General features: G+C 45.9%; 1 protein-coding gene and 1 pseudogene across 2 annotated transcripts in view; both read left to right on the top strand.

Moving 5' to 3' along the window:
- Tmem132c (transmembrane protein 132C) overlaps positions 1-27,225 on the top strand; it is a 321,460-nt gene that overhangs the window by 15,073 nt on the left and 279,162 nt on the right. The gene's annotated exons all lie outside the window — the stretch shown is intronic.
- Tmem254-ps1 (transmembrane protein 254, pseudogene 1) lies at positions 514-26,442 on the top strand (annotated as a pseudogene).

Below are 27,225 nucleotides of genomic sequence, written 5' to 3'. Positions count from 1 at the left end.
AATTGCCTCTTTCTCTTTATGACTTGGTTGCCGAAACTAGTCTCACTAGGAAGCCCTGGCTGACCTGGACCTCACTCTGTAGACTAGGATGGCCTTGAACTCATAGAGCTCCACCTGCCTTGGAGTATCGAGATTAAAGTCATGTGCCATCATGCTCAGCTCTAGATGGGGATTTTTAACAGGCCTTTCTGACCAAGAGTAATGACAGGAGACTCCACACAGTTGCCTAGGAACTGCTATTATATGTTGGTGGATCAATCCCAATTCCAGTTTGTGAAGTCTGGTATGCCTCTCCATAGACTTGAGACTTGAGAGAGAAATCTTGCTGCTCCTTCATAAAACTGTATGTTTCTGATTTCGGCTCCTCTGGAGAAAATGCAGGGCCAGTGCTTGTGCACATATATGTGTGTGTGTGTGTGTGTGTGTGTGTGTGTGTGTGTGTGTGTATATATGTATATGTATATATGTATATATATACATGTATATATATGTATGTATATATATGTATATATATACATGTATACTCACCTAGGTGCATATGCATGCATGTGTGCACACACAGATACACACACGTTCATACACTCACCCACACAAGCAGGCTCAATCTGTACCCGCCATTAACTTTTAGATATAAGAGAGTCAAAATGCAAGTTTAGGAATCCCACCACCCCCCCCCTTTTTTTCAAGTCCCCAACTCTGTGGCACTGTCTGACAGAACAGCACCTTTGATGCTGTCGTTTAATTTTCACGATGACTTCTGAGTTTTCTCCAAAAACATAGGGTGTTAGTTTTCCAAGTTCAATTGAGAACACACATTGGGGAGCGTTTTTGGAGAGCAGGAAGCGTGTACAAGATGCTTTGCTTAAAGACTCCACCTTCAAAGATATAACATCACCTGTGACTCAAATCCTGTTTTCTAATTCTCAGTCGCCCTCTAGGGCCCTTAGTGATTTTTTTTTTCCACATTGCTGTCCCCTGCACGTCCACTGGCTTCACGCAGCTTTTCTCTGTTCTAAATCTTCTCATCTGAGCTCAGCCCCCAAGCAGTCATTTCCACGAGAGTCGCTGTTTTACATACTAATTGCATTTCTGCAAAGAAAAAAAAATTCGTTGAGATAAATACATAGCTGATAGCATGTTTAAAGGTCCTTCTGTATTTCCTCTCCCATTATCTGTATTGGCACACTTGGGCAAACACTGGCCTGGGGCCCAGGTACAGATGGCAGATCTAGTGTCAGCTGCTTCTTCCTCACGAATGGACCTCCAGATTGCATCCTCGGTCAGAACTTTGAAGGAGGGCTTTCAGCAAAGATGGTCTTCTAATTTCCTTTCTGATGCTGTGAGAAAAGACATCTCACAAAAAGCAACTTAGGGAAGGAAAGCGTTTATTTCAGCTTACAATCCCAGAACATGTCAGGGAAGGAACCCACCCAAGGGCAGACACAGCATCACCTCCAACCAAGAACTCAGTTGGTTATGGAAGTGTAGCCAGATGCTGCTTGCTGGCTCGCTCACAGGCTTGCACTCAGCTTGCTTTCTTATATAGAATGGGACCACCTGTCTAGGGAATGGTGTCACCCACAGTGGACTGGACCGCCTAAGTCAATTAACAAGGCAATCTTCCACAGACTTTCCTGTAGGCCAATCCTTAGTTGAAGTGTCTAGGATGTGTCAAGTTGAGGATGTGTCAAGTTGACGGTCAGAATTAATCCCAACAGATGGAAGAGAGTTTCTTGAAGTCCCTGAAAGCCAGGAAAGTGGCAGAAGACTTGATTGGCATATACGATGTTCTGGATTCAGTCGCCATTGTCCCTTGTAGGTTTCTGCCACATTAGCACAAGTTTGTAGGAGCAACCAGGACCAGCACTCATTGTCTATTGAGTCCTGTCTATATTCCCTCCAAATATCACATGTCCTCCCATGGGTCTTATGCAGCAAAACACCATGTGAGTCTGTCTTAGCAAAACTCCACATGAGTCTATATCAGCTGACATCACTCTGCCAAACTGGCCTGAGTCCACAGAAGCAGCAAGAAGCCACCAGAATACCACTAGAAGATTTTTGGTGCATTTCTTTCTATGGCGTCATGGCGAATGTTGACCATTAACGAAGGGCAAGGTGAACCAATACCATCCAGCGTTGTCTACCATCCGTTGGGTTATATGTATATTCCTTCTTAACATCATGTGTTCTTTCACGTATTTTCCTTAGCAAAACATCCTTTCACCTGTGTCTGCTTTCAGAAAACATCATTTGATATAACTGACTTTCTAAAGAAACCAGAAGTTTCCATTTCAGTTTCCAATGCCACCATCACACACACACACACACACACACACACACACACACACACACACACACTCATGTTCGGAGATCAACCATCGAGGTGGTACTCACTTAGGTACTAAGGGCATTTAAACTTTAGTCAATTGTTATTATTGTTCACCATTTCAATCAGTCAGCATTTAATTCAGCATTTCCTGAGTTCGCATCTATGCCCTTTGCAAATAAGTCTGAAAACCCAGAGACTTTTCTCTGCTCCTTGTCTCACAGGCAGACACACTGTTGCTTCAGAACCATGTACTGCCTTCTACAAACTACAAGAACAACAAATATATGGGCTCCTTTATTTTTTCTAGGCTTTATTTCCCATTTCATGGAAAATATTAAATATGTTTCAATGTTCAACCTACCCAAGGAGTCTGCTATACATATGGCACACGTGTCCTCAGATTGAAACTTGGTAGCTGTGTAATTTAGAATACTAAACATATCAGTGTTATTATTGATGAGGGCCCCAGCACCCTCTTCTGACCTCCAGAGTACACCCATTACACCAACACACACACACACACACACACACACACACACACAGACAGAGAGACAGAGACAGAGAGACAGAGACAGAGAGAGAGACAGAGAGAGAGAGAGAGAGAGAGAGAGAGAGAGAAAGAAAGAGAGAGAGAGGCTACCAAATACATTAACAAGAGGAGGAAGAAGAGGAGGAGGAGGAAGAGGAGGAGGAGGAGGAGGAGGAGGAGGAGGAGGGAGGGAGGAGAAAGAAGAAGTAGAGATTCCTGAGGGACGTTTTTTTATGATCTATGCCCACTTCGAGATTTCAGGATGCTGAGAGCGATACTCTGGGACAGAATCTTATGGCCATTTGGAGACCAGCCCTGTCTCTGCTGTGCACACCATTTTATCCTTGTGATTCAGGGTTTTATATCAAAACCACTGCCAGCAGTAGCTGAACAACCTAAAATCAAAACATCCTCAGTCCTTGATAGATGCCCTTGTTTAGGGTGGAGCATGGCCGGACGAGGCACACAGCTGTACACAATCCTCACAGTCCTGTGAGGGAAGCCTGTCCACTGTAGGAGAACTGGGTACTAGAGAAGCAGAAACAGAGGGAGGCAATGAAGACTTTGGGAGGAGATGAGATTCTTCACTCCCGGTTTTTTTTTTTTTTTTGTTTGTTTGTTTTTTTTGCCACAGGCTCTGTTGAGGGTCCGTGGCTCCACCCCTCTTCCCCTGTCCTGGCTCTCAGGGCCCTGTACCTCCTAGGTTGCCTTGCCTTCCAGCTTCTCCGCCTGAGTCGGTTGAGGGGCCGTGAGGAAATGAAGATATAGGATATTGCAACCGGTGTGGCACGTTCATTTCCACCTCTATCCTGCTGCTTGTACCGCCGGGGGCTGGGGGCTGTGGCGTCTTCTCTAGCTCCAGCTGCCTGGGGCGGCTCCTCTCCTCACATCTCATTTTGCTCTCTGCAGTTGGTGCTAGTCCCTGAGAACCCCCCACCATCCCTGTCCTTCCTCCCTGAGGGGCTGGCAGCCACCCCCCCTCTACTAGTTAATATCCATCATCTTGATCTTTTTAACCCCTTCACTGCCTTGTAACCCGTCTCCTTGTGTTCAAGCTCCTATATTGAAATTAACTGCAGCATCTCCCCCCCCCCTCTTTAATTTTCTGCCTAAATATCTGACAAGGTGGCCCTTTTTATTCCTCGTGTGAATACTTAAAATCATAATCGGATCAATCCTGACCAATAGAGCCACAGGAAAAATGATGAAGACCGTTGGACCCAAAGCCTCCCACTCTGTCAGATTCCAACATAGTCAATGAAGAATGAATGGGCCAGCCTTACCCACTCAACACTATTTTTCCAGTAATTAAATGGTATCCCCCCCCCATCCAATCCTAAAGACCTCATAGCAACACAAGCAATAACCTGTATATTATACATCACATCACAGGGCATTATGTCCCGTAGACATGGAATGTGGTCGCCTCTATCCTTATTGAAACCCTACTATATAGGGTAATGCCAGGCATACAGCATATACTTTTATAATATCCGTGATATGAACCATGGCTGTGACACACAGTGAAACCAGCTCTGAATCACTATTGACTCTCTTGTGGATCACTGGCATGAAATAGAAACTCGAAGCTAATTCTATCTTGCCTGCTGAGTTCATTTTACCTGCGGCTGAAGGAGAGGGCTCAGTGGTTACAAGCACTTACTGCTTTTCCTGAGGACCCAGGTTCAGTTCCCAGCATACAACATCCTTAACTCCAGATCTAGGGGATCTGAAGTCCTCTTCTGATTTCTAAGGTACACACACTTATATGGTATACACACACACACACACACACACACACACACACACACATATATATATATATATATATATATATACACACACACATATATATGTGGCAAAGAAAACTTATACACATACAATAAATAAATCTAAAAGAAAAAAATTACAAATTACTTTACCTGACAGTTCAACATTCTTTCTATGGGAGTTCTAGGCCAGCTTTTTACACAATAACATTTAAAAAATTATTATTTTTATGTGGACGTACGTGTGCTTACGTACGTAAGCACATATGGAGGTTATGCGCCCTATATGTGTTTAGGAGCCACAAGATGTCATCAGATCTTGAAATCACGGACAGTTGTGAGCTACCATGTGGATGCAGGGAACTGAACCCCAGTCCTCTGCAAGAACAGCCAGGGTTCTTCACCGCCCGAAGCCATCGCTCTAGCTTATAGCAGTATCATTGCTTTAATGGGGCCATTGTTTTAGAAAGTCTAAAGCCTACCAGATAAGAAAACTGTTATTTGTATTCTACAAATCAATCCTTATTTATAGAAACGATAAGGATTTGTGTGTCTTTTATGCCTTGCTCCACCACCCCCCCATACTGAGGGAGCACAAAGGGCATTTATTAAAAGCCCAAGTTGGATGAATTTTCTCATCTTGGTCACAAAGGGCCCAACAGCATCAGCTTATGGGACAATTTCACCTTGGTCCTCAGATTTGGGGGGAAATCATGGTTTGCAGGCAGGAGCAACTTGATTGGTGGTAAAGAGAGCTTGTGACTGTCGTTTGGTCCTGTGGACCAGGAAGGTCCAGTAAACTGAACAGGGACCAGTGGTATCCACAAAAAGCCCATCCCCCATAGCCTACCAGTGCCACCCAGGCACCAAGCACCTAGACCTGCAAAGCAGCACCACGTGCTGAGGCTGGAGCATGCCAACAAGTTAAGAGCATCATTTCAGATTTAGTTTTAACGTATTCCTAACCACCTCCCAACAGGGTTCCCCTGGGTGGGCCTATCTCAGCTTCTCCAGATGAATTACTTCTTAGAAGTCTCTGTCACGAAGCTACTGTTGTTCACTCACAGACATACTCATTAATGAAATCCGATGGTAGTTAGGAAAAGTCACATGGCACACCAGTTTTCAACTTCTAGGGAACACAAAATTAAATACCCCCTCAACCTTGATTATGTTTTCTGATTGAGTCTACATTGCCCAGAGAGAAACCTGAAAACATCTATTCATTCTAGAGTCAGCATCTTACTCAATAGAAAAGGACACAGGGGTACCTCTGGGTGGCCATGTATTTGTTATAAAACAGAACTCGCTCTTTCTCCTTCAGAAAGGATTTTTTGAAGAAGCGAGGGCAGAAACCAGAAACTTGGGAGGATGTCTTTCTGGGAACTCTAGATCTCCATTTTGAAACATGGATCCGGTCTTGTTAAAATTCCAGGCATCTCATTGCTGCTTTTGTATTTCTGCCTCATAAGGTCAAGGATAATTCTTTAGGACCAAGGGAAAAAGAAAATGTCCTCGTGACAATGCAACCCGCTCCCAGCAAACCAGAGTGTGACTCTCCTTTTCCTTCCCTGTCACCTCTCTAGGTTTTATTGTGTTAGCAACTCTCTCCAAAGCTCGGAGCCTATTCAATTATTCATGGTGCTGTAATGTTTATGTGATCTGAGTAATTATTATAATTATGCATTGTGAATTTTCATAATTAATGACCTCACTTGGATTTCATTTGGCACAGAATATTTCGATGAGGGATTCAGATGGGGGAGAGGGGATCTCCCAGGGAATCAGAATGAAACAAACATGGCGGCCTAGCTTGTCTTTTTCAAAAATTGGTGGGAGAGGTTGCTCGGTGGTTAAGAGCACTAGCTGCTCTTCCAGAGGTCCTGGGTTCAATTCCCAGCACCCACACAGTGGCTCACAACCATCTATAAAGGGATCTGATGCTCTCTTCTGGCGTACAGGTGTACATGCAGGAGAGCAATCATACACATAAAAGAATCAGTAAAATTTTTAAAAATGGTGAGAGCTTCAATCTTTCCTCTTGAGGAGTGTGGACGGGTGTCACCCTAAGAAGTGGGAAGAGGGGATCAATCCCTAGAGTGTCCTAGGATCACCTGATACCTCAGCTTAGCATCTTTTGGAAGATACACAAAACTGCTCAGAGGTGGTCTGGTAGAACAAACCTGGTAGACCAGAAGGACCACCACGAGGAAACAAGACACTGGTGTCTTCTCATGATGATTTTGACAACCCATGGCTTCAAAATCTGCCAAAGCCACCAAAGCAACCTTCCAACCCCAGTGATGTGTGGTAGTAAGATGGCCCATCCACAAACACAGCTCTGTCCCCTCCACTAGTTCTGTAGAGTATAACATACCGGTCACTTGGACATGACAAGCAGTCATCTGAGCATGGGAAGCAATCAAGTGTTTTATTTCTGATGCTTTTCTTGGTCCATTTGTTGAGCTGCTACAACAAGAATACCAGGACTGTGGCAACTTCAAACCAGACTTGGGCCTCACAGGAGTGGGGTTTGAAAATCTGAGCTCAAGTACCAGCATGGTTAATATTTACCAAGGATCTGCCTCCTAATTCACAGATAACACTTTCTGCTGCATACTTACAAGGTGGATATTACAGACTAGCTTCCAGGCACCCTGTAATAAGTGCACTGCCTTACTTTCCTTTCCTGTTGCTGTGACAAAATTCCCTGATGAAAGCCACGTAAGGGAGGACGTTTATTTGGCTCACGGTTCCAGGTACCAGTCCATCATGGCAACAAAGTCAAACGTGGCAAGAACATGAGAGAGATGGTCACATCACATCTGCTGTCCAGAGCTGAGGACCACGAATTAATCCATGCCTAGTGCTCAGCTTGCCCTCCCTGTTGTGTTTATAAAAAAGAAAAAGAAGCTAGGAATATGTTTGGTAGAGGTGCGGTATGGTGTTGGGGAAGGGGGTGCCTCTGCGGGCCCATGCTGAGGCATTCCTTTCCCCTGACGTACCAGCCACAGGGAGGTATGGTATAGAATAGAGTTTATTAGAATAGAGTTTATTTAGGGCATGGGGAGGGGAGTTAAGGAGGTAATAGGGACAGAGAAAGGCAGAGAGAGAGAGAGAGAGAGAGAGGGAGAGAGAGAGAGAGAGAGGGAGAGAGAGAGAGAGAGAGAAGAGTTGAGGCTGGAGAGAAGTGGGAAGGGGAATGGGGAGAAGGGACAGAGAGAGAAGAAAAGAAGGGAGTGAGAAGAACAGGAGAGTGAGGAGGGAGCAAACAGCCCCTTTTTATAGTGTTGCCAGGTAACTGTGGAGCCTAAACGAAATGCCAACACTCCCCATCAATCCAGCATCCCCTATGTTGGTTCCACCCACAGTGGGCAGGTAGGGCTTACCATTATTTAATATAATTATCCACAGAAATGCCTACAGGCCAACCAGGCATAGTTCATAACTGGGACTCTTACAGGTGATCCTGAGTCACATTAAATTAACCATCATAAAGGCTTAATCCCATTCCTGAGGACTCCAGCCTGTCACTCAGTCCCTTCCCCCAAAGCCCCAGCTCCCTGACACCATAACATTGCAGATGAGGTTAGGGTTTCAATACAAAAGACACAGACATTCAGATCATAGCAATGCCAAGGTCATGTTTTAAATATTTTATTTTAATGCTTTCACTTTGTGATTTTCATCTGAGAGACCGATGTTTGCCTTGTATGCAAAATCTCTTGTTCACCTCTTCACAAAGACCCTCACTCCCTCAGGCTGATGTGTGTGCTTCCCACTCCCACTCTCTTTCATCATAGAGGAGGGAACCAAGGAGGAGGAAAAGGAACCTCCACTACCAAAGGATCCTTTCTGATGGATCTAATGTAACCCTGTGTTCTCTCCACCCTAGGCTAGTCAAATGCCTTCCAGTTCCCTCAAGGAGGGGCAACCAGAATAAAATAGAAAAATTAATAGCAGGTAAAAGAGAAAGATGAGGGCCCAGAGAAGGTAAGATGAGGCGAGGTGGAGGTAGAAGAAAGAGGAAGGGGGGTTGGGGATTTAGCTCAGTGGTAGAGCACTTGCCTAGCAAGCGCAAGGCCCTGGGTTTGGTCCCCAGCTCCGGAAAAAAAAGCAAAGAAAAAAAAAAAAGAGGAGGAAGGGGAAGAACCCAGAACCCCCACCTCCCCAGCCCTCTCTTCCTGTCTCACTGGTTTATTTAGAACACAAAGCCTTTCCTAGCCAAACATTACAAAGCATGGTAGATTAGCCTTAAAATAGTTGGAGCTGTGACCTGGAAGTCCCCAGTTAGGATTGGGGTGCAATCAGGGGCCCATAAAGAATTGATGTTCTTTGAGACTCCTCTTTCTCCCCTCCCTCTCTTCCTCTCCTCCTTCCTTCATCCCTCTTTCTCACTGTGTGTTTGTGTGTGTGTGTGTGAGGGGGTGGGCAGTGAGAGAGAGAGATGCTTTGTGTGTGGTGTGCATGAATGTAAATGTTTGCATGTATGCAGATGGGGTTAATTTCAGGTGCCTTCCCTTGCCAATGTATTTGCTGAGGCAGAATTTCTTGATGAGCCCAGGGCTCACAGATATGGCTAGTCTGACTAGCCAGCTTGCCCTGAAGATCCCCCTATGTCCACCTTCCAAGTGTTGGGATTGCAAGTAGATCACCAAACCTACCCTAGTTTTTCATGCGGGTGTCAGTTGTCTGAACCCTGGTACTCATAGTTGTGTAGCAAGCACTTTATCCATTGAGCGACCTCTCTAGCCCAAGACTCCTTTCTTTAACGGAGAGAAATAAACCTCACGCTCTCTAGGTTCAAAATAGTTGTGTGGCTTCCTTCTATTGGGCATTAAGGTGAATCAGAATAATATAAAGATTTACCTGGGGGTCACTTAGGGAGTCCCTGCATCTTCCTGGACTTAGATGTGTTTCCTAATGCATCCTGAGGTCTTGGGAAGAATTAATCTCATCTGTTCTGGATGCATGGGATGCAAGTGCATCTTTGTTTTTCTCCGATTGCCCGGAACATTTCTTAGTCTTTCCCTTCTTGAATTTGTGGCATTCAGTAGTGAAAAGAGTCTGTTTATAGGGGTTGAACTGGCCAACTTTTTGCCTGGCCCTGACTTAAAAATGAATGGTCACACACAGAATGAGCGACTGCAGCAAAGGGGATAATATGGTATCGACTGTCTGCCTCTGGTTAATTTTCTGTGGTTTGAACACCATGCAGCCCTGGCTGGATGGTGATGGCCCCCTCCGATTCCAGGCCAGTGGCTGGAAATATTATAGGTTTGTAAACTCAGAAGGGCTTCCGTGTGCAACCAGATTTACTTAAAGCCATAAGTGGATTACTGGATTACTCCTCAACCATGCCTCTGAGTAATTTACGGCCTCAAACCTGGTTTGGGGTCTATAATAAGCTTCCTGAACCTTGGGAATAGTGGATTGCTTGCCTTGGTGAATGTCCAGCCTTGCCCCATCGAGTTCTACCTTGCTTGCCTGTAGATGCTGGCTTGAAGCGTCTTAAAACTGAGAGGGTCTGGTTGCGATTCTTAGTTTCAGACTTGGTCAATCTTTCCCTCTCCCTCCTCCTCTCTTCCTACCCTTCCATTCTCCCTCCCTTCCTCTCTCACTGTGTGTGTGTGTGTGTGTGTGTTTGTGTGTGTGTGTGTATGTGTGTGTGTGTGTGTGTGTGCCTGTGCATGTGTGTGTTTGATGCTTGGGTCTGGGCTGTGATTCTGGGTCTCTATCTCTGTCTCTCTATCTCTGTATCACTGTCTGTCTCTGTCTCTGGACAATAATAATATCTCCTAGTGGGTAGGACAGACTTTCAAATTTCATTTTAGGATTCAAGAGCACCTCCCCCCCCCTTAACCTTTCGAGCTCTACATCCTTTCAAAGAAAACCTCTAATACCACCATTTGTGTTAATATGAGGTTGCAGTCCTTTACTGTGTGGCTGAGCAATTCTGCATTAGAGCCCAAGCTTTGTAAAAGCAGTGAGAAGGTCCTCCCTGATGCGCCTCTAATTCAACAGTCAATAAAGTGCATAGATATAAGGCCGAAGGAAGGGAAGCCTGACAGATGGTTCACCTTTCACGATGTTCGAGGTGCTTAAGCCTCCTCTTGGACAGCTACCTGCTGTGATTTAGGGTCACACCCTATGGTGTCTGGGAGCTTGCTCCTCCCTGACACCCAAACATTAGCTATCAGATACTAGTGAGTATTTGCAGCCTGATGACTTGCTTTCCTTCTGCCCTAGGTGGCTTTAGGGCAGTGGTTCTCAAACTCCCTAATACAATTCCTCATATGCTGTGGCAATCCCCACCCCCCAACCATAGAATGACTTCACTGACACTCCTCAACTGTAAGTCACTACTTTTATGAATCACAATGTAAATAACAAGCAAGATATCTGAGATGTGAGCCCCATGGAGGTCATGACCCACAGGTTGAGAACCACTGCTTTGAAGAGTGGGTAGAAAGCACCTTGAGGAAGACAGAGCTAACTGTTACCCTTCCTTCTAAACCCTGAGGTAGCTCCCTTTGTTCTCTGGGTCAATCCAGACCTCCCAGGATCTGCCTCCTCCTTTAACTTCTCCATCCTTAGCCCCACCCCTCTTCCTAAGGCGGGCTCCTTCTGGTTGAAGCTACCAGATGTTTTTCCTCTAGGGTATCTCCTTCTTTTGTTTTAGGTCTGTTTTTGGTTTGAGACTATTAGACAGGGGAGTGTCCAAAAAAGGCAGGCACCAGTCTTCCCTTGCTCTCTTCCAGTTTCTTCCTGTTCTAAGAGGCCAACAGCCCCAGGCCCCTCCAGCTCTGTTGCTTTGCCACATCTGCAAAACAATTGCGGCAAAGGGACTGAGCCTTGGGGGTCCCTTCCTTCTGCCTCCTTGCCTCACATCCTTCCCAAGCCTCCTTAATGCATCCTCCTTGCCCTGCAGTCTGCTTTCAGAGCGTTCTGCCAGTAGGATAGCTTGTTGTTTGAGCCCTGGAGAGGCCCGATGTTCTCACCCTGTGAACCCTGGAGACTCCCAATGTTCTTGCCCCAGGAACCCTGGAGATGCCTCATGTTCTTGCCCTTTTTTTATTTCTGTCCCTAAGCCAGTCTTTAATGATGTAAACAATAATACTTTCCTTTGGGGGGAAACTTTAAATACTCCAGAGACTATTGCTTGCATCCTCTCTCTAACTCTTTTTTTTTTTTTTTTTGGTTCTTTTTTTCGGAGCTGGGGACCGAACCCAGGGCCTTGCGCTTCCTAGGTAAGCGCTCTACCACTGAGCTAAATCCCCAGCCCCTCTAACTCTTAACTCACACCTACGCATGTCCAGGACCTCAGCTCACCTACTAACAACCTTTTCTTCCCCACCTGAGAACAGATTGGCATCCATGTTTCCATGCCCTACACCCATTCCTAAAAGTCTTGACTTATTTTCTTATGTTAATAAGCACCAATGTTTATAGTCAGTTTCATTTGAAGTTCTGTGTGCACAGGGACCTTGCTCTCTCCTGTTGAGTGTCATGCACAGTCAGGTCCCCAATCTGGCACTGGATTCTTGTATAGTGAAGGTTAGGGCAGCTGTGCAGACATTGATGGACTGGGGCACATTCTCATGGCAGCCAGTGGTAGAGTTAATGTGGAAGTCCAGGTACCCAGATTCTCAGCACCATGGTTTCCTTTTACCCATCACCCTGGGTCTTCAGAGGGGATTCATTTACAGGCTGAAAACTCACAACTTTGCTGGAGACGTGAGCCATGAGACTCACTGCCAACAGAGGCTCCCTGCTAATCAGCATCCCGGAGTATTAGGCAACATGTTTTATACATGAGACTATCATCTTCTACCCCTGAGTTCAAAACCCATTTAGATCCTAAGAAGTTGAGTGACAAGTGGGAGTTGCTTAGGAAGTCTCATGATGTCAGAGAGGAAAACCTCTCTCTCTCTCTCTCTCTCTCTCTCTCTCTCTCTCTCTCTGTCTGTCTGTCTGTCTGTCTTACACACACACACACGGCTATGCTCCCTTCCACCTTGGCAGGAAATAATGATGGCAATTTTTTTCTAAACAGGAATCATTAGTGTGGAAAGTGGGAGGAGACATTCAATAAAATGTGCATTGATAGCGCTTGCCTAGCAAGCGCAAGGCCCTGGGTTCGATCCCCAGCTCTGAAAAAAAAAAAAAAGAAAGAAAGAAAGAAAAAAGAAAAAAAAATGTGCATTGATGCCAAAGCACACCATGAATGGAAGCTCCAGAGGGCCATGCTGCCCAGGTCTTCAGAGGGCTTTAGATCCTCACCTTCAGATGTAAGTTCTCTGAGGGTAGCCTCCCATGACCCTTATTCTTGGATGCCTGTGGATAACCAGAGCATCTCATACTAGGTAACTGGTGAAGTGGCTTGTGCAACTCAAAGATACTGGTAAGGAAATGGGCAACCAAGCCTCAATCAGGTAAAGAGCAAGAGTTTGGTCCCTGGGGAGCTTGAATCAGAAGCCCACATTTAAACAGAAATGCTGGTAAGAGGGCTAGACAGACCTGGCCTCACCAATGCATCTTAGGTAACCGCTAGACATTTTTAAAAATCACTTATTTATTTATTTAGAGAGGAAACGTTGTGTATGGAGGTTAGCAGATAACTTAGGGAGTTAACTCTCTCATTTTATCATGTGGGGCCTCAGGATCAAACTCTCAGGTCATCAGCTTCAGCCACAAGTGCCTTTGCCCAGCCGAGCCATCCTGCCTGTATCTTTACATCAGGCACAGGTGACAGGGATGCTAGGTAAGGACTGTGTTCAAGGTCATGGAAAGTGTTGAGAGACAACCATATCGGTTAGAGCCGGTCTTAAGTGGAGGCTAATAAAATACAACCATGTCGTGTACAGCAAAGCCTCCCAACCTTGCCTTTTGTAAGTTCAGAAGGATTGGCTAGATGTCTCAGTTGGTAAAATACTTGCTTTGGCAGCAACATGAAGACCAGAGCCCTAGAACTTGAGCGCGCACATGGGGCGGGAGGTGGGGAGGGAGCTTGGGATGATGTTTCATGCTGTGGTCCCAATGCTGGGAAGCAGAGGCAGGCAGATCCCTGGGGCTCTTTGGCCAGCCATCTTAGCCTGTGCTCACATGTAGATAAGTACGGAAGAATAGTTAGCACAAGCAGTCTGTGGGCTGCAGAGTTGAGCTGGGTTAAGTCAAAGATGCTACGGCTACTGGGTTGCCTTTCCGTCTTTCAGATCTCCCAAAGAAAGCATCATAGCCATAATCTCTGAAAGCCTCTTTGGGTATTAGATCATGTGTGCACCCTACTCCCAACCTGGGCAGGCACCAGTATGTTCACAAATAATGAAAAAGCGTCTGACCTTTCTCATGACCTTGGGATGCGTGTCCTTGTATTCCTGACTGCCAGGACGCTGCTGTAGACACGTGGCTTCAAGTTCCTTCCTACAGATATCAGAAAAGGTAACTCTACTTACACAACTCCCTAACGTGTAAAGAAAAGGAAGCGTCACTATAAACGAAAGGACTGGGATACAAAAACATCAGGAGAAACTGGTCCAGGCTCCTGGCTTCTGAACCTTGCATTCCCTGAAACCAGGCTCTCTGCTGACTTCCTGCAAGAATTGTCGCACTGGCACTCGATGGGGAGATTCTGACCGTGTCGACCTGCCCAGCCTTTTCTAGAAGTATCATGTGTGACATCTCAGGAAGAGGTGTGAGCTGCTCATTCGTGAGAAGAAAGAGACTTAACATTTCAATTATTCTGATCCCAGGCCACCTTGGCAGTTACTCTGTTTTCCTTAATTGCCAGAGCTGTGCAAAGTCCCTCAAATCTTGCTGTTATCCAAAGCCTACGGTGCAATCCATTCTCTAAACATTATGTTTCTACAGAACTCAAGATGATTCCGCGGCTCCGGGTTGTGGTTTTGTGGCTGCTTTTAAATTTTTTTTTCTCCCTTCATTGGAAATTAAATTATCTGAAATGAGGAAGCCACAGCTGTTAAACAGTGGGCACTTGGTGACATTTAAACATCATTATCTTATTCTCTAATGGAAGAAATGGCTGGTGATTAGAGAGGAGTCCTCCCTGCTACAAGACGCCAAAGTCTCGTAGTTTATAAATTGCCTATTTCAGGAAGACCTCTGAGTCCATCATAGAATATTTTCAAAGAGAACTCGGGGCCAGTTTTATCCACCCCTGGGTCCTTGAAGACTGCTATAGTACAGAATTCTCCAGCAAAATGGTGCCCTGACCGTGGGCACAGCCTTGAAGTGATAACAGACTGGTAAGGATGATTACTACAGAATGAGTTCTACTTTTGTTTCTGCCACAGGAATAAAATATCCTGATCAAAAGCAACACAGGCAAAGAGGGTTTGTTCGGCTTACTCTTCTAGGTTGTCATTTGTCACTGTGGTGAGTCAAGGGAGGAACTCAAACGCAAACGTGGTTACATGACATCTACAGTCAAGAGCAGAGAGAATGAAGTGCTCTTGCTGCCTGCTTCCTTAGACACAACTTTTCCCTGTCCTATTCAGGCCCCCTGCCTAGGGAATGCTGCCACCCACAGTGGGCTGAGATCTCCTCCATCAGTTAACAATGTAGACAATCCCTGACACACATGTCCAATCAAAGCTCTCCTCTCAGATTATTTTAGGTTATAACAAGTTGAAATAGAAAACTAACTAGCACACACTGTTTTGTGGATAAAAAACAAAACAAAACAGTATTTTGGGTCCAGGAACATACTCCTTTACCCAATAAAGAGACCCATGTATTATTGGGGTGTTCCACCATTTTCTCTCATGATGGTTTTAGAGCGACTAAAAGAAGAGTTGTGTCATGACTGAGATGTGATGGCAGGAATTCTGTGTCAAGTATCTATGTCGTCATTTCAGTACTCCGTTTTCCGAAGCCTCCAGGAAGGGCATATTTAAAAAATAACAAATTAGTGCTGTCAACTGCTGTGGAAGCTCAGTTTCCCTACTACCAACTGGATCACTGCTCAGTTTTGGGAGAAAAAGAAAAATGAAAGGCTCACCAATGGTTCTGCAAAAATTAAATCATTGCAGAGATGAGAGCCGGGGCTCCGTGATCTAATTTGTATTTTGCAGAAGGCAATAGACATTCCTCAGGGTGGTTTAGCACCAAGGAAATTTGAGGGAAGAGGGAGTGGCTAGCCCCAGGGATTGAGAAAGTGACTGATGATATCCATGACTGCTATCAAAGGAACAAAGGCTAAATGACAGGAGTCTTTCTACAATGGAGGAAGGAAGGAAGTTCTTCCAGATGTTTTGTGGCTGCTGCTGTTATTGTGAGTCAGGGTCTCACACAGCCAGGGCTGGCCTCCAATTCAGTATGTAACAGGATGACCTCGAACCCCTGATCCTCCTGTCTCCACCTCCCATATGTTGAAATATCAAGTCTGTGCCACTAAGCTCAGTCTAGGTTCCTGAGGGCTCCCAAGGTTCCATATCTTCTTCAGGAGTTCATGGCACTGGCTGAGTCTTACATGCTGGCCTCAAAGACTGGATCTTCCTTGTATCCTGGCAGAATGGGCATTCTGCAATCCTCTCCTCCCTAAGTCAGGGTATTAATCAGGAGGGAGAGGGGAAATAGCAAATTGTGGGAAAGCACGAACAGCGCAAGTGGGAACCACTATTAGCTTTTGAAAATCAAGACTATTTGAGTAAAGATGTTGAGAATTGCCTGTGCATAAAACCGTAAGCCTTAACTCTCTGGATTGAGGGGGAGCGCCCACCGCTTTCAGGGAACTGTCTATTAATGTTCACGATTATGTTTCGTGGCATTTTCCTGGATGAATTTCTGTCAGGTGACATGAAAATGAGGCCAGATATTTTCATAATCCCCTGTGACCCACATGTATTATGAATCCCTCTATCCGGTTGTAATTTAGCTCTAAATTATTCCTCAAAGTCTATTAATAATTAAGGAAAGCTAAAGTTGCATTATCTCTTAATGGCGTTTTGACTTTTTTCAGTTCTTTTTTTTTTCATTTTTTCGAATGTTCTGAGCGCATACTTTGCCATATCAGGCTTTGCCTAAGCCATATACCCAGTCCTTTTGCCTTCGGTTGATGAGTCCTTGAACGCCCACAAGAGGGGCCCCACCTTCCTCTTCATTCCCATAAGTCACTGTTGTCCTGACTATGGGCCCTTTCTTTTCTTTTCTTTGTTGGCAGCTGCCGCTCTTAGCTTTTGGTCTCTTGGATTGGACGGTGCCACAGGAAGTCACACGACCCAGACACATATCTCCAATGAGAGCAGGGCGACCTAGGGAGTTGGCAACTGGGTCCAGGGTTGGCAGATCTTCAAAGCAGGGGCCATTGAGAATCGACCAATGGCGACCCAGAGAGCTTGACTTTAACAACTGAGACTCAGGCTTTACATGTGGTTCTTGCAAGTACCACGTGCCCCCACCCCTTTTTTTAAATACTCAATGTGAAAGAATAGAATCACTTGGGAAGCAAACCTCTGGACATACCTATGGGGGCTTTTATTGATTGCATTCAGTGTGGTGAGAAGACATGTGCACTAGGGGAAGCCCAATTCCCAGGGCTGAAATCACCAAACCTGGGAAAATTACCAAGGCAGCCATCTTGTTTAAGATCATTCTGACTGAACCAGCCCAATGGGTTCTTATAGTGTTACCTAGCCGTGTGTCTCTTTCCCACCCGGCCATTCCCTGGGGGTTTTTTCACCTGCAATAGCTTCTGCTTAAGCTTCAGGGAGTTAATTCCCTTGTATTCACTTTTGAGCTTGTCAAACGCAGTCTTCCTGTTCTCCTTTAGTCCTAGTGAATCAGATGTGGGATGGGCTTGGCTTTTTCATTATCTGAAAGCCTGTCTGGTCGATGGTGCTTATGGTGGCCGTCGGGGGACAACAAGCACTGCTGCTGGATGAAGGGGAAGCCGGAATTGTCTCTGGAAGGGTGTTGTTGCCCAGCAAACCTCAGCTTGATGCACACAGGACCATGCTGATTCCCATATATAGAACCTAGAAAGAAGTGGTAAGAGATGCTGATTTTGGTCGAATCAGTGTAAAAACATCAAGAAAAGCATGTTGTACCTAAACTATGTGCTCCATCCACCCCCACCTGCATTTTCTAAATCACACATAAACTATTAAAATGGCCATTAAAATAAAAAAAAAAAGGGGGGGGGGGCTGGGGATTTAGCTCAGTGGTAGAGCGCTTACCTAGGAAGCGCAAGGCCCTGGGTTCGGTCCCCAGCTCCGGAAAAAAAAGAACCAAAAAAAAAAAAAAAAAAAAGAAATTCCTTAATCTCCTTTATTTTCATTGGGGATGGGTCTCCAGGCTGCAGTTCCCCAAGGGGAGGAGAGACAGGAGGAGCTGAGCGATCTGACGCGTGCAACCTCTGATAACCTTCAGGGAGCATCCTTTGAGCCCTGTATACAGGCCGGAAGCCCCCTCTGCTGGAACATATTTGCCGTCAGGTCTGAATCTAATCTGGTCCCATCACCTGGGCTGAGGTCTTTCCTTTATATGATCAAACTGGTTTTTAAGTTCAGTGACCATTTTTCTGTCACATAGGTAAATAACATTTTGATTGATTGATAAATTGTCTTCATAGATAGGATCTCATGTAGCCAAGGGTGGTCTTGACCGTAAACTCTTGGTCTTTCTGATTCCACCTCTCTGGTGCTGGGATTACAGGCATATACCACCTTGTGCAGTTTTGGGGAGGTCCTGGGCCTTGAACTCAGAGCTTCATGCATGCCAGGCAAGCATCCTACCAACTGAACGACTTCTCATGCTCCTAGCAATGAGTTGGAAAAGCTTCCAGGTCAAGGGGTGGGGATGAGAGTTGTCCATCAACAGAGAGGCATTGCTGCCTGGGTCCAATATATTGTTCAGGCACTGGTAGGAAGCAGGCAGATTCCAAGAGGAGCCATGACCCAGGAGGCAGAAACCAAAGGTCAGAAAAGCCACGTTCTTATTTGTGTCCCTTAATTAATAACTGACATTTGTCAATTTATGGACAGAGCCTTTGGTCATTGTTTTTAAACTCATAGTGATTGACAGACACTCAGCAAGCACAATACTTTTTTTCTTTTTTTTGACAAAGCGAAATTTTCGTAGCACGCATGTCTTAGTTCCTCTTCCTGATTGAGGCTATGACAAAAAGCCTGACAGAATCAACTGTGGAGGTCAGAGGTCAACTTGCAGGACTCCATTCTCTCATTTTACCACATGCAGCCTGAGGATCCGACTCAGGTCGTCAGGCGTGGCAGGAAGCCAAACTTTGCCCACAGCGCCAGTAGCCAGTTTTATTTCTTTCTTTTTCTTTTTTTTTTTTTTTTGGTTCTTTTTTTTCGGAGCTGGGGACCGAACCCAGGGCCTTGCGCTTCCTAGGTAAGCGCTCTACCACTGAGCTAAATCCCCAGCCCCGCCAGTTTTATTTCTAATACCAGGTCTCAATATATTTTAGGTTAGCCTTGAACTCACCAACTCCTGGCTTTAATAGTCCCTTTACTGGGACTGCAGATGTGCACCACTGTGTCTTGCAAACGCCAATGCCACTTTGTGTGTGTGTATGTGTGTGTGTGTGTGTGTGTGTGTGTGTGTTGCATAAGTATGCATGCCTGTGTGTACAGGTGTGGGGGTAGGCTGAGAAATTGGAGTTGAATGCCTTCATTAACGGTTCTCTTATTTTTTGAGATAGGGTCTTTCAGTGAACCTTGAGCTCACTGGTCAGTCAGACTCTCCCGCCAGCAAGCCCTTAGGGAGCCTCTGTGGCTGTCCCCCAGCACCAGGAGTATAGGCAGGTGCCACTAGGCCTCAGTTTTTGTATAGCAGACCCTTTCTGTGAGCCATTGCCTCAGACTATGTTTTAATGACAGAGGCCTAGATCTCCAGAGCCAGATTCCTGCCTCCTGTTCAGATGCTCCCGTGGTTTTAGCCTCTTATGTGCTAGTGAGCAAAGTCCCCAGAGCTGTCTAGCTGATTAACTCAGTGAAGACCCTGTGGTCTTCACCCCACTGTATCTGGCTTGCAGTTACTCAAGATGACTGTGGCCTTCGATGCATCTGCACACTCCCTAAACAAGATGTAGAGCTTTGCCCATGACTTAACAAGTGTGTGCGGCCTTGGGTACCACATCTCTGACTAAAGTGACCCAGCAAAGGCCAGGCTGAAGGTGGCCCACTTCCTCACTCTGCCCCCTTGCCTTTGTTTTCTGAAGGAAAAAAAGTCTGAGGGTGTTGCCATAGTGATGGAGTTCGTGCTGACTGTTGATCAAGTCACTTAGATGTGCCCAGAAGTGCGTTCGGCTTGCTCAGGGTCCTTTCAGAATGATTATCTGCTCCCTTTCTCTGCTGTGAAAGAAACATGGCCACATCTGCACAACATGCTACTCAGGTACCCACATTCTGCCACGCCTCGTCAAGACTACCTTGGTCTTCCTTTTTAACCGTCCTATCCTTGGGATCCAGTGAGCCCCCTACCTTACTGTCTACAGTGAACTCACTGGAATGTTCTCAGCCCCTTCGCCACTAAAAAGTCCTTGTCCCAGTTGCTCCTGAATGTTCTGTGAGGGAAAACTGATTCTGAAGCAGCATTAACATCCTTTAGCCCCTTTCTAACCAAGACTGGACTCATCAGGATTCTTGGTAGTAGATGACAGAAATCCAACTCCAGGTAGCATTCAGAATGGTCTCACCATTCATTCACAAGGTCTAAAAGGAGAGATGTTTTCAGGTAGAGCTGGTTCAAGGTGCCCTTCCCCCTCCACCCTGGTTTATTTGTGATTGTGAAATGCCCCCCCTCTCAAAACTTCATTTTTACCCTGAACCTCAGAATATGATCATATTGGAGAGACATCTTTGCTTTGTGGCCTGATGAATGAGGAGTGTGTCCTCATAAAGAGAATGAAGAAGCAGCTTTGGACATAGACAGATTGGAAGATAGCTATTTAACGGTAGAGGCAGAGGTTGGGGTGATGGAGTTGCAAGCCAAGGATCCTGAGAATCCACAGCAGCAGACAGAGGAGGAGCAACTCGGAGCCTCCAGGAGGTGCCAGCACTGCCTGACACCTTTGTCTTGAACCTGAAGGAACCTAGAGGAACCTGGAGGGTTGGGTGTTCTTGTGCGCAGGCTACACTAAGGTAGAAGCCAGCTGAGTAGCTGAGGTGGTGGCCAGCCACCAAGCTCAACTCAGGGCTGCTGTAGAAGAGTCAGATGTTTTGTTTTCTTTTGTTTTTCCTTAGCTGTCCTGGAGCTCCCTCTGTAGACCAGGCTGACCTCAAACTCAGAGATCCACCTGCCTCTGCCTCCTGAGTGCTGGGGTTAAAAGCATATGCCTCAGCCAGGTTTTTTGAATTGTTTAATAGTTTCATAATGTCCTATAATGAATTTTATCGTCCATTCCCCTCCCTCAGCCCCTTCTCTACTACTGGCACCTTTTCTTCTCAAAAAGTCCCCAAGCCGCCTTTCATGCCTTCTTTTAGTTCATGACCCACAGAGTTTAGAGGCCCTGACCCCTCAGCATAGGTGAGAGGTTGTCTTCTGAATCAAGGGCAACTTTCCAGATGCTCCCCAAAGAGTGACACCTCTCCCTCACAACCATTAATTATGAATAGACTCTAAAGAGGAGAAATGCATTGTGGGTCCTTTCTCTACCCATGATTTAATGAATGTTCAGAGTCCGTCCTGTGCAGATGGTCACAGGTGCCATGAGGTCACAAACATGTAGCCGGGTAATGTCAGAGAAGTTTGCTGCAGGGTTCACCATACTCAGATCTTTCTATCCCCTCCTCTGGGATGCGCCCTGGGTCTTGGAGTGGATCACACAGCCAACCCGTTTAGAACTGTGCAGTCTGTCATGTGTTTCTGCATTCACTGTCTGCCCTCTGCCATTTGGGCAGCCTAGAAAGGTGAGCCATTCCCCTTGCCTCCCTTCCTCATCAGCCACAGGCTTCCCCCCATAGAAGGGCATATGCCATAACGGATCAGAAAGGAGGGCTGAGTGGGCCCAGGCTGCTGGTGGCTCCCTAAGCCCTGGTTTTCAGTATAAATTCCTTCCCATCTGCACAGGAGCAAGAGGGAGCCCTCTGCCTCAGGTAGAGTAAGATCTTTTATCATTGACCCTCTGGCTACACTTCTTGGGTCTATGGTGCTGCTTTTCATAGGGGCTCCTGAGTATATCGCCAGGTTTCTTAAGTTTCCACAGAGTGCAGAGGAGAAGTTGTGACCATTGTGATGTCACTTCCTGGTTGACATCAGCGACAGAATCGTCTTGGATACCAGGGTTTCCATCTCCACATGGGAAGTCCCACTACTCACATTCTACCTGCTGCCCCCACAGGCCCTGAAACAGGTCTCAGAGGCCAGGACTCGTAGCTAGTTTTTCCTCTTTTCCTGAGGCCAAGAAGCCAAGGATTTTCTTGGTGGGATTGTGAAATATGCTTTTCTGTATGTGCACTCGTGTGTGTGTGTGTGTGTGTGTGTGTGTGTGTGTGTGTGTGTGTGTGTTCCTACAAGAGCAAAACTTTCTTTACACAATTACCTAAATGAGGACCTAGCACCTGGCTTGTGAATGCACCAGCAGAGACTGTATGTGGCCAAATTGGGATTTGGTTATGAAGCCGCAAGGAGCTGTGCGTCTTCCTTCTGTCCAGTACAATGTGTGCAACCCAGCCGCTATCCACAGAACCACATAAAAATCTATGTGGGGAACAGTGAGTAATAATGAGGAAGACAAAGAAATGGCCCAGCATGGGGAGACTCATTTTTTTTTATATTTCCCCCAGAAGAGAATCTTTTGAGTTCCCACAAAGAAAAAAGAAAAGGAAAAAAAAGAAAGAAAGAAACCAACAACATCCCTGCCCTTTGTTGGAGGTGACCCATTCCCTTCCTGCTCTAAGTTGTCTGAGAACTTGATTAAATCCATCACTCACAGCTGAGAAGGAAAGGGTGGGAAAGCGAGAAATGGCTGGGGGCCCCTGGGAGACACTTGAACTCGGGATCTATTTAATAGCTCTTGGCATGAAAAGCAAACAAGAGTCTCTCGGAGATCAAAGGACTTTTATCTCAGTGGAGAAATCTGTTCCTTCACGCAGTTAACATCTGAGCCAAAAATACCCAGAGAGAGAGAGACTAGAAAAGGAAGTGTTGCCCGTTTCTGTCCTTGCGGCTAAGCGCACTGTTTACTTTCCTCAGGTGGAGTTTGGAGTGCTCTAGGAACTTGTCTCTTTTCATGACTGAAAGCATGAATTGGCCACTGGTCCATTCACAGCAATTGACCAGGCTATCGGCCAGGAGTTTCCTGGTTCATTTATTCCTCAACTTCTAAAGACACCCTCACTGACTACACCTATAATCTTAGCACTTGGGAGGCAGAGACAGGAGAATAAAGTGTTCGATGCCAGCCTGGGAGATTCAGCAAAACCCTGTACCATTGTTAATTAAGCTATATACTACTGGATAATGCCCCGCCCCCTTCATCTCTATCATGAATGGCTGATGACGATTTAACCTGGCTATAGAGTTTGCAGATATACCAAAATACATTTCAAAAAGGGCATACCCCTGGGACAGAGTTTGTTACAAGAAGAGAACATAAGAAATCAGATGGATTTGCCAAGCAGGACAGGGCTATTGTTACCCTAGGATCTTATGGAGAGATGGCTCAGTGGTTAAGAACATTTGCTGTTCTTGCAGAGGACCTAGGCGTGATTCCTGGCATCCATATAGCAATTCACAGCCATTTGCAACTGGAGTTTCAGGGGATCCAATGTTGTCTTCTGGCCTCATGAGAACACAGGCTATACATGCAGCCAGAACACCCATACAATATAAAATAAAAATAAATCACAATAAAGAAGGCCAGAGCAGTGCAGGTAGGGATTGGACTGATGTGTCTACAAGCCAATGATAGTGGACTGCAGCAAGGGCTGGAGAAAGATCCAGAATGCCTTCTGTGGGTTTTCGAAACTGCACATAATATGTATACAGCCACAGGATACATGCAGTTGTGAAGAGTCCTGTCTCCTAGTGAGGGAGAGAGAAAAGAGACCTGTGGCCTTGCAAAGATAACTCATAGCTGCTGGCCAGCCGCAAGGCTGTAAGATATGTCACCTGGCATCAGAATAGAGGCGTTGAGCATGGGCTGGACTGGGGCTTCTAGAAGGATCTCTTTGAGCTGGGACCTGGGGGATCAAAAGGGATAAGGACACCATAACCTGTAGAGGTGAATATCCTGGGCTGAAGTGGCAACCATTCTGAAGCCTGGGAAAGTCATGGTCACATCCATAAGTGTCAAAGGTGAGAGATTGCCTAGCACGTAGGAAGCCTTGGGTTTCTCATTAGCACTATAAAAGTATATATAAATAGGTTAATAAAAGGAGCGGGTGAGTGTCACACAGGATTCCAGGGGAATGACACTCCCAGCCCCTCTGCTTGAAAGATCTATCTGATTTCTTATAAGAAATATAAATATATTAGCTAGCACTTAAGGGTTAAATATTTGGGAGCTGGTATTGTGAGTGGAGATGAGTCAAGGAGGGAGGAAGTGTGTGTTTGAAGCTGGAGCTGTGCTGAATTGAATAAACCACCCTTAATGTCTTCCTGAGACAAAGCCTGTGTCCTCTGTGGTCCTGGGAGGTGTGAGTAGTAACTGTGGGTTCAGAGTACAACAGGTTGAGCTGCACACCCAACCTCTGGGCCACCTTCTACTGGGTGCAAGAGACCGTCCGGCGGGGTTGTTGCAGCAATGGGTTTGGCCATAGGTGCCAAATACTTCCAGAGGGGCAGCCTCTTCTGGTTCACAGTCATCGCCATCTCTTGCTGCTACTACATGTGGCTGGGTTGTCGTCTGGCCTCAGAGAATCCCTTATCAGAACCCTGGGCCCCTGGGTCCCTTCACAAAGTACATGGTGGACTCCTCTATCACACCTCCTTAAGGAGTGGGTATTGGCTTGCATGGCTAATTCATGTGGGAGAACCCTTGATGAATGCTTTGGTATTATGCAAGCATAAAAGAATCACAGACAGCCAGGACCGGCTCCTCTGGTTCCTACAGACTTTTCTGTTTGGTATAGCTTCTCTCTCCATCCTGCTTGCTTACAGACCAAAGCACCAAAATCCCAAAGGAGAGAGCAGGGCTTCTTCTCTACTTCTTCAAGCTCTCCTTTCAGTGGGTTCTGGTTTCCACGATGACCTCTCTGTCTTCTAGGCAGTGTCGTCATAAAAAAAAAAAATTGTCTAAGACCCTCTAGTTACTATTATTTTGGTGGCTGACCAACCTTGGATAAATCCATGATTTAAGGAAGAAATAAAGACCTTGCCCTTCTAGCTCTGTAGACCTCCGTCTTGAAGACCTCCGGCCACGTTCCTGAGGTCTTTAGCTGAGCCATTTCCCTGCCTTTCTCTGCTTTTGCTCCATGTGGTGGTTTGAATTTGCTTGGCCCTTGGGAAGTGGCACTTTTAGGGGGTGTGGCTTTATTGGAGAAGGTGTGGCTTTGTTAGAGGAATCATGTCACTGTGGAGGGGCCGGACTTAGAGGTCTCATATGTTTGGTCAAGTCTGGCCAGTGTGAAATGGTCTTCTCCTGGCTGCCTTAAGTTCAAGATGTAGAACTCATGGCTCCTTTTCTAGCACCCTGTCTGCCTGGACGCTGCCATGCGCCCCACCATGGTGATAATGGACTGAGTCTCTGAAACTGTAAGCCAGCCTCAATTAGTTCTCCTTTTTTCAAAAAGGAAGGAAGGAAGGAAGGAAGGAAGGAAGGAAGGAAGGAAGGAAGGAAGGAAGTCAGCCAGCCAGCCAGCCAGCCAGTCAAGTAGAGACCTAGGGAGAAGTCCACAGACAGTTGTGACAGGTGTGGGACTGGGGATTCTTTAGGCCTTGAGACAAGAAAGGCTGAGCCAAGGCCCCAAGGAGAGATGTTTATGTCCCCAGCTTGTCACTAGCTGGTGACACTGATCCAATTCATGGAACCTTTAAAAGATGATGCTACCTGAGGCCATAGGGACAGGAATTAGGAGAAGGGGGTTGTCACTGAAAATCATGCCAACCGCTTATGCTAACGGAGAGACCAAGGCACAGCTTAAAGTTAAGCCTCTGTTGACTATTTTCCCTTGCGATACCATTGAATGTATTTTTAAATTTTGATATCATTAAAACTGAGTTTTTCCATTTCAATCCTACCATTCCGGGGACACCAGGTGCTGAATTGGCTTAATCATAACCCTTGTTCCCCAAACACACCCTCTCCCTGTACCTCAAGTAACTCATTCGAATTTATACAATTATTTAATTAGTTATCTTTAAAAATAAACATAATTTGCACCTGCGACTTCATCGGGGCAATCCGGCTGCCTGACCTGGATTTTCTGAGGAGCGTTTGCCTGCACACATTTTAAATGCAGTTAGTTAGGTGATATGGACGGGCTGTCCTTTCCTGCTTTCTGTGAACCACGGCTGTTTCAGAAGCATTTCTAATTCTCAGGCAGAGCCGTTTGCTCAGAACCAGATAGTCCATCCTTATCCTCCCAGGTAGATCCTCTCCCTTCTTCACCAATTCCTGCCCTATAATTATCTTTTTATTTTCTCCTAAACAGAACTTTCCCCTCAACTGTCAGGAACAGAGCTAAGGCGTTGCTGCGTTTCCATGTGGTAAAATATAATACAAGAACGACTGACTTGGGGTATAAACTCAACTGGTAACAGATTCCTCTGTTCGAGCCAGGAATGTTTACTAAGTGTTGAGGAATCCAGATCATGGCACCTCATACAAGCACATGTACAAATGCACACACATGCACACATATGCACCCACACATGCACAAAGACACACATGCATACACAGCCCACACAAACACATGCACACACATGTATACAGAGCACAGGCAAGCACATGCACACAGACATACATGCCCATGCATACACACCACACATAAGCACACACACATGCATGCACATATACCACACACAAGCACATGCATACACACATGTGTGCAATGCATACACACATGTGTGCAATGCATACACACATGTGTGCACATGCATACACACATGTGTGCACATGCGCACACACACACACACACACACACACTTGTAGATGGTTTGGGATGAAGGCACAGAATGTTTGTCCATCTAGGCATACAGGAAATGATTCCTAAGGACAAGTTAGATGCCCACTCGAGGTTGGGGTTTTGAGCCTTGGGGATGAACACATCCCCTCATGGGGTCCCAGACCTAAATCCTACAGAGGAATCAAAAGCAGATATTTGGAAAAGAAACTGAACTTGATTAGAGTTTGAGGATAATGTCCCTCAGAGGACTGATTTTCATGTTTCCTCTTTGGTCTTGTTGGATCCCGGTGACTCAACATTAGCCATGGAGATGACTCTAAAGGCCCTGTTCCCCAGGCCTTTAGATAATAGATGTCCTGGAAGCCTCGATGTTTGCTTTCTCCTGGGTTTTTACGTGCAACCAACATATTGGCCAGATGCCCATCAGAAGCCATTTTGTGTGCTTAAATGATAAGTAAAAACACCCCCTCCCCTGGAGTCGTCTGACTTGCCAGAGGCCTTTGTATGGGAACAACAAGGGTCATTATGTACTCTGTGGCTGAT

Source organism: Rattus norvegicus, chromosome 12 (genome assembly GCF_036323735.1).
Source record: "Rattus norvegicus strain BN/NHsdMcwi chromosome 12, GRCr8, whole genome shotgun sequence".
NCBI lineage: Eukaryota > Metazoa > Chordata > Mammalia > Rodentia > Muridae > Rattus > Rattus norvegicus.
The sequence above is the reverse complement of the archived record's forward strand: the minus strand, read 5'-3'. Positions and strand labels throughout refer to the sequence as shown.